Here is a 6,244-nt window from a genome sequence, read left to right as displayed (position 1 = left end):
AGGACATCGACCCCAACTTTTGACTTCTTAACGAAAACAAGGTCTTTGAGGTTGACGTAATGCGCACAACCAGGGGAGTCGACCCATCAAACCCAACACCTCCCCTATATAAGCTATTTGTCCGATTCTCATACATGTGTAGCCTGCAGGAGCCATTAGGACATTGACCCCAACTTTTGACTTCTTAACGAAAACAAGGTCTTTGAGGTTGGCGTAATGCGCACAACCAAGGGAGTTGACCCATCAAACCCAACACCTCCCCTATATAAGCTATTTGTCTGATTCTCATACATGTGTAGCCTGCAACAACGATTAGGACATCCACCCCAACTTCTGAATTCGTCTGCGTTGACCGCACCAAAGGTGCACGCCTTGGTGCTCACCAAAATCCGACTTCCGACTTCTTCTGCTATGCGGGGTCTTTGAGGTTGGCGCAGTGCGCACAACCAGGGGAGTCAACCCACCGAATGCAACACCTCCCCTATATAAGCTATTTGTCTGATTCTCATACATGCGTAGACTGCAGCAATGATTAGGACATCCACCCCAACTTTTGACTTCTTAAACAAGACAGGGTCTTTGAAGTTGGTGCAGTGCACACAACCAGGGGAGTCGACCCATCAAACGCAACACCTCCCCTATATAAAGCTATTTGTCCGATTCTCATACGTGTAGTCTGCAGCAGCGATTAGGACATCGACCCCAACTTCCGAATTCGTTTGCATTGACCGCACCAAAGGTGCACGCCTTGGTGTGCACCCTGGAGTGCACTTTGGTGCTCACCTCGGTGCACACTTTGGTGTGCACCTCGGTGTGCACCAAAGGTGCGCACCTTGGAGCGCACCAAAGGTGTACACTTTGGAGCGCACCACATAGGGTCTTTGAGAGGTTGGCGCAGTGCGCACACCAAGGTGGGTGTTGAGGTGCGTGCCGAGGTGGGTGGGTGCTAGGGTGCGCTCCATGGTGGGTGCCAGGGTGGGTGCGTGCTAGGGTGGATTCCAAAGAGGGTCATAGGGTGGGTGCCAAGGTGGGTTGGTGATATAGTGGGTTCAAAGGTGGGTACTAGGGTGGGTTCCAAGGTGGGTCACAAGTTGGGTGCCAGGATGCGTGGGTGTTAGGTTGGGTGCCAAGGTGGGCTCCTGCGTGGGTGGGTGCTAGGGTGGGTTTCAAGGTGGACGCGAGGGCGGGTGCCAAGGTGGGTAACAAGTTGGGTGTTAGGATGGGTGAGTGCTAGAGTGGGTGCCAAGGTGGGTGGGTGCTAAGGTGGATGCCAAGGTGGTTCACAGGGTGGGTGGGTTCTAGGGTGAGTTCCAAGGTGGGTCACAGGTTCAGTGCTAGGGTGGGTGTCAAGGCGGGTGTCGAGGTGCCTGGGTGCTAGGGTGTGGATGCCAATGTGGGTCATAGGGTGGGTACTAGGGTGGGCTGCAATGTGGGTGCCAAGGTGGGTAACATGCTCGGTGGGTTCTAAATTGGGTGCCAGGGTGGGTGTGCACCCACCTTGCCCGAGGTGGGTGCCAAGGTGCCAGTGTGGGTGGGTGCTAAGGTGGATGCCAAGGTGGGTGAGAAGGTGGGTGATAGGTTGAGTGGTAGGATGGGTGGGTGCCAAGATGGGTCACAGGGTGGGTGCAAGGGTGGGTAGGTGCTAGGGTTGGTGTCAGGGTGGGTGGGTGCTAGGTTGGGTTCCAAGGTGGGTGCGAGGGTGAGTGTCAAGGTGGGTCACAGGTTAGGTGCTAGGATGGGTGAGTGCTAGGGTGCAAAGGTGCCAGGGTGGGTGCTAGGATGGGTCGATGCTAGGGTGAGTGGCAAGGTGGGTCCACAAGTGTCAAGGTGGGTGCCGAGGTGGGTGCCAAGTCGGCGACTGCTATGGTGGATGCCAAGGTGGGTCACGGGGTGGGTGCCAAGTTGCTAGGTTGGGTTCCAAGGTGGGTGCCAACGTGGGTGCTAGGGTGCGTGGGTTAAAGGGTGTGTCACAACGTGGGTGCCAGGATGGGTGCGCACCCACACTGGCCAAGACGGGTGCGGGTGCAAGGTTGGGTTCCAAGCCCGGTCACAGGCTGGGTGCTAGGATGGGTGGGTGCCAAGGTGGGCACCAGGGTGGGTGCACCCACCCTGGCCAAGGTGGGTCACGGGGTGGGTCCTAGGGTGGGTAACGGGGTGGGTACTAAGGTGCGTGCCAAGGTGGGTCATAGGGTGGGTGCCAAGGTGGGCACCAGGGTGGGTGTGCACCAACCCTAGCCAGGGTAGGTCACGGGGTGGTTGTCGGGGTGGGCGTCAAGGAGCCAAGGTGGGTGGCAAGTAGCCAAGTTGCGTGCCAAGGTGGGTGTCGGGGTGGGTGCCAAGGATCCAAGGTGGGTGCCAAGGAACCAAGGTGGGTGTCTGGGTGGGTGCCGAGGTGGGAGCCAGGGTGGGTCCCAAGGTGAGTGCAAAGGTGGGTGCCAGGGTCAAGGTGAGTGCCAATGTGGGTTCCAAGGTGCCAGGGTCAGGGTGAGTGCCAATGTGGGTTCAAAGGTGCTAAGTTGGGTGCGAGGTTGGGTGCGAGGGTGGGTGGGTGCCAAGGTGTGCTAGGTGGAAGCCCGGGTGGGTCGGCATCCCATGGGTGTCGAGTTGGGTGCCTGATGGGTGCTTCTTGTCAAGTTTTAGTCGTCGGGACTCATTTCGAGCCTTAGAGGTCGTTTCTTGTCCGGTTGCCCTGTCTTCGACCTGGGAACCCAATTTTGGTCCTCGGGTCCCATTTTTTTTTGTCTCGCATCCCACTTTTGGCCTGTGGCCTTTTCGGGGTCGATTCTCGTTTTGGGCATCAGAGCATGTTTCTTCTCCTAAAACCCAATATTTGTTTATTAAGTCTCGGAACACATTTTTGTTCTCGTGGACCCATCATGGGTCTTGGAACGCATTTGTGGTCCTTGGGTCCCATTTTGCATCCCGAAACTTGTGTTTTGGTGCTTGATCCCTATTTTGGGTGCCCACCTTGCACCAAGTGCGCACCCGGGGCAAACCGAGCGCCTTGGTGCACCGGGGCAAGATCGAGCGTGCACCCGAGGCGCCCCGAACATGCACCAAGGTGCACTCGGCCCACATGTGAGCGCAGGTCGTTGCGCCCGAGGTGGTGTGTGGGCACCGCGTTGCAGACGGGACACTGCACGCACACGACGCCCCCTCCAGGTGCACGCACGTAGGCCGGGCCGGGTGCACACCCGACGCCCTAGCAAGGTGCGCGCACCCGGGCAGGGCTCACACTTGGCGAACGGGGCGCACTTCGCGAGGGAGGGTGTGCACCTCGACGGGGGTGGGTGGCCGGGGTGGATTCGCACGTGGGTCGCGGTTTGCTAAGTACACACTGCGACAAGCTCATAACGGGTGCGATCATACCAGCGTTAGTGCACCGGATCCCATCAGAACTCCGCAGTTAAGCGCGCTTGGGCCGGAGTAGTACTGGGATGGGTGACCTCCCGGGAAGTCCCGGTGTTGCACCCTTTTTTAGTTTTTCGCCGGGCGTCGCAATGCTATTTGAATAAACCTTTTGCCCGTTTGCGTTCTCGTCGGGGCCGGGCCGGGCCGGGGTGCGCTGCCCGCACTACCGCGCGCGCGGGGGCGACACCGAGCGCGCACCCGAGGCGCCCCGAGCACACAGGCCACGGTGCAACCCGGGCGTTGTGCGCGCACCCCGGTGCGCCCGAGGTGCTGCGCGCGCACCCAGGTGAAATCGGTGTGCACCTCGGCCAGTGCGCGCTCGGTCGAGTCGCGCACGTTGGCCAAGGTGCACGGTGATGTTTCTTACTCTAAGGTTCCGCACCAGACGCCCGGGACAGGTGAGCGAAGCTGGGCGGGGCCGGGTGCGCGGCCGGGGCAGGTGCACGCAGCTGGAGAGAGCTTTGGAGCACACTTCGGAGCGCACCAATGATGCGCTCCATTCAAAAGTTTCCTGAAAAGGCAAAAAAAGTTGAGATTATAGAATTTCCCACTTGAGAGATTGTAAAAAAAAAAAATTTAAAATGAAGGAAACGCGGGTGCCAAGGTGTGCGCAGCCCAGCCAAGGTGTGCGCACAACGCCCGGGTTGCACCGTGGCCTGTGTGCTCGGGGCGCCTCGGGTGCGCGCTCGGTGTCGCCCCCGCGCGCGCGGTAGTGCGGGCAGCGCACCCCGGCCCGGCCCGGCCGCACCTTGGAGCGCACTTCGGAGCGCTCCTTGGTGCGCACCAATCTTGGGCACCTCGGAGTGCACCATGGCGCCCACCAAGGTGCGCACCCGGGGCAAACCGAGCTCCGACTTCGTGCGCAGCTTGGAGCGCACGAAAGGTGCGCACCATGGCGCCCACCAAGGTGCGCAGCCCAGCCAAGGCGTGCGCATCAAGGTGCGCACCCTGGCGAAGGTGCGCACCCGGGGCAAACCGAGCTCCGACTTCGTGCGCACCTTGGAGCGCACAAAAGGTGCGCAACCCAGCCAAGGTGTGCGCACCCCGGTCAAACCGAGCTCCGAATCGTGCGCACCAGAGGTGCACGCCATCGTGCGCACCTTGGAGCACACTTCGGAGCCCTCCTTGGTGCGCGCCGATGTTGCGCACCTCGGAGCGCACCCGGGGAAAACAATGCAATTAACCCGACTTTCGACTTCGTGGGCACCTCGGAGCGCTCTCGGGTTCGCACCTCGGAGCACACCGAGGTGCGCACCTTTGATGCGCTGCCTTCACCAATTTCCAGAAAAGGCAAGAAAACATTGAGAAGGTGTGCGCACCGAGGTGCCCACCCTGGCGAAGGTGCACGCGAGGTGCGCACCCGGGGCAAACCGGGCTCCGACTTCGTGCACGCCGCACCTTGGAGCACACTTCGGAGCGCTCCTTGGTGCGCACCAGGGCGCGCAACCCAGCCGAGGTGCCCACCCCGGCGAAGGTGCACGCGAGGTGCGCACCCGGGGCAAACCGGGCTCCGACTTCGTGCACGCCATGGTGCCCACCGCGGCGAAGGTGCACGCGAGGTGCGCACCCGGGGCAAACCGGGCTCCGACTTCGTGCACGCCGCACCTTGGAGCACACTTCGGAGCGCTCCTTGGTGCGCACCATGGTGCCCACCAGGGCGCGCAACCCCGCCGAAGGTGCACGCGAGGTGCGCACCCGGGGCAAACCGGGCTCCGACTTCGTGCACGCCGCACCTTGGAGCACACTTCGGAGCGCTCCTTGGTGCGCACCATGGTGCCCACCAGGGCGCGCAACCCCGCCGAAGGTGCACGCGAGGTGCGCACCCGGGGCAAACCGGGCTCCGACTTCGTGCACGCCATGGTGCGCACCGCGGCGAAGGTGCGCACCCGGGGCAAACCGGGCTCCGACTTCGTGCACGCCGCACCTTGGAGCACACTTCGGAGCGCTCCTTGGTGCGCACCAGGGCGCGCAACCCAGCCGAGGTGCCCACCCCGGCGAAGGTGCACGCGAGGTGCGTACCCGGGGCAAACCGGGCTCCGACTTCGTGCACGCCGCACCTTGGAGCACACTTCGGAGCGCTCCTTGGTGCGCACCATGGTGCCCACCAGGCCGCGCAACCCAGCCAAGGTGTGCGCACCAAGGTGCACGCGAGGTGCGCACCCGGGGCAAACCGGGGTCCGACTTCGTGCACGCCGCACCTTGGAGCACACATCGGGGCGCTCCCGGGTTCGCACCGGCGTTGCGCACCGTGGTGGGCACCTCGGAGCACACCAAGGTGGGCAGCGAGGTGCGCACCTTTGATGCGATGCCTTCACTAATTTCCATAAAAGGCAAAAAAAAAACGAGATTTTAAAATTTCCGTTTTGAAAGATAGTGAGAAAAAGGGAATGCTGGTGCCATCTTGAGCCCGCCCTGGTGCGCAGCCCAGCCAAGGTGTGCGCACCAAGGTGCCCACCCTGGCGAAGGTGCGCGCCCGGGCAATTAACCCAACTTCCAACTTCGCGCGCGCCAGGGTGGGAGCGCACCCAACAACCGGGCCTGGGAAGAGCCAATGCGAGAAACCCCACCAAACGCTCTGACAAAAAAAGAGGGGGCGCTCCAGTAACCCCGCTTCGGAGCGCACCCTGGGCAAACCCAGCCAAGGTGCCCACCCCGGCCAAGGTGCAGGCGAGGTGCGCACCCGGGGCAAACCGGGCTCCGACAACGTGCACGCCGCACCTTGGAGCACACTTCGTAGCGCTCCCGGGTGCGCACCTCAGAGCACACCAAGGTGGGCAGCGAGGTGCGCACCTTTGATGCGCTGCCTTCACTAATTTCCAGAAAAGGCAAAAAA

The 6,244-nt window shown here is 61.7% G+C and overlaps 1 non-coding gene across 1 annotated transcript; it reads left to right on the top strand.

Moving 5' to 3' along the window:
* The first annotated feature begins 3,355 nt into the window (after window positions 1-3,355).
* Window positions 3,356-3,474, top strand: LOC131860497 (5S ribosomal RNA). Its single transcript, XR_009359592.1, has one exon. It is a non-coding gene; the product is annotated as a 5S ribosomal RNA (ribosomal RNA).
* Window positions 3,475-6,244: the final 2,770 nt, after the last annotated feature.

The sequence above is a fragment of the Cryptomeria japonica genome, unplaced genomic scaffold, assembly GCF_030272615.1.
Source record: "Cryptomeria japonica unplaced genomic scaffold, Sugi_1.0 HiC_scaffold_15, whole genome shotgun sequence".
Taxonomy (NCBI): domain Eukaryota; kingdom Viridiplantae; phylum Streptophyta; class Pinopsida; order Cupressales; family Cupressaceae; genus Cryptomeria; species Cryptomeria japonica.
The sequence above is the reverse complement of the archived record's forward strand: the minus strand, read 5'-3'. Positions and strand labels throughout refer to the sequence as shown.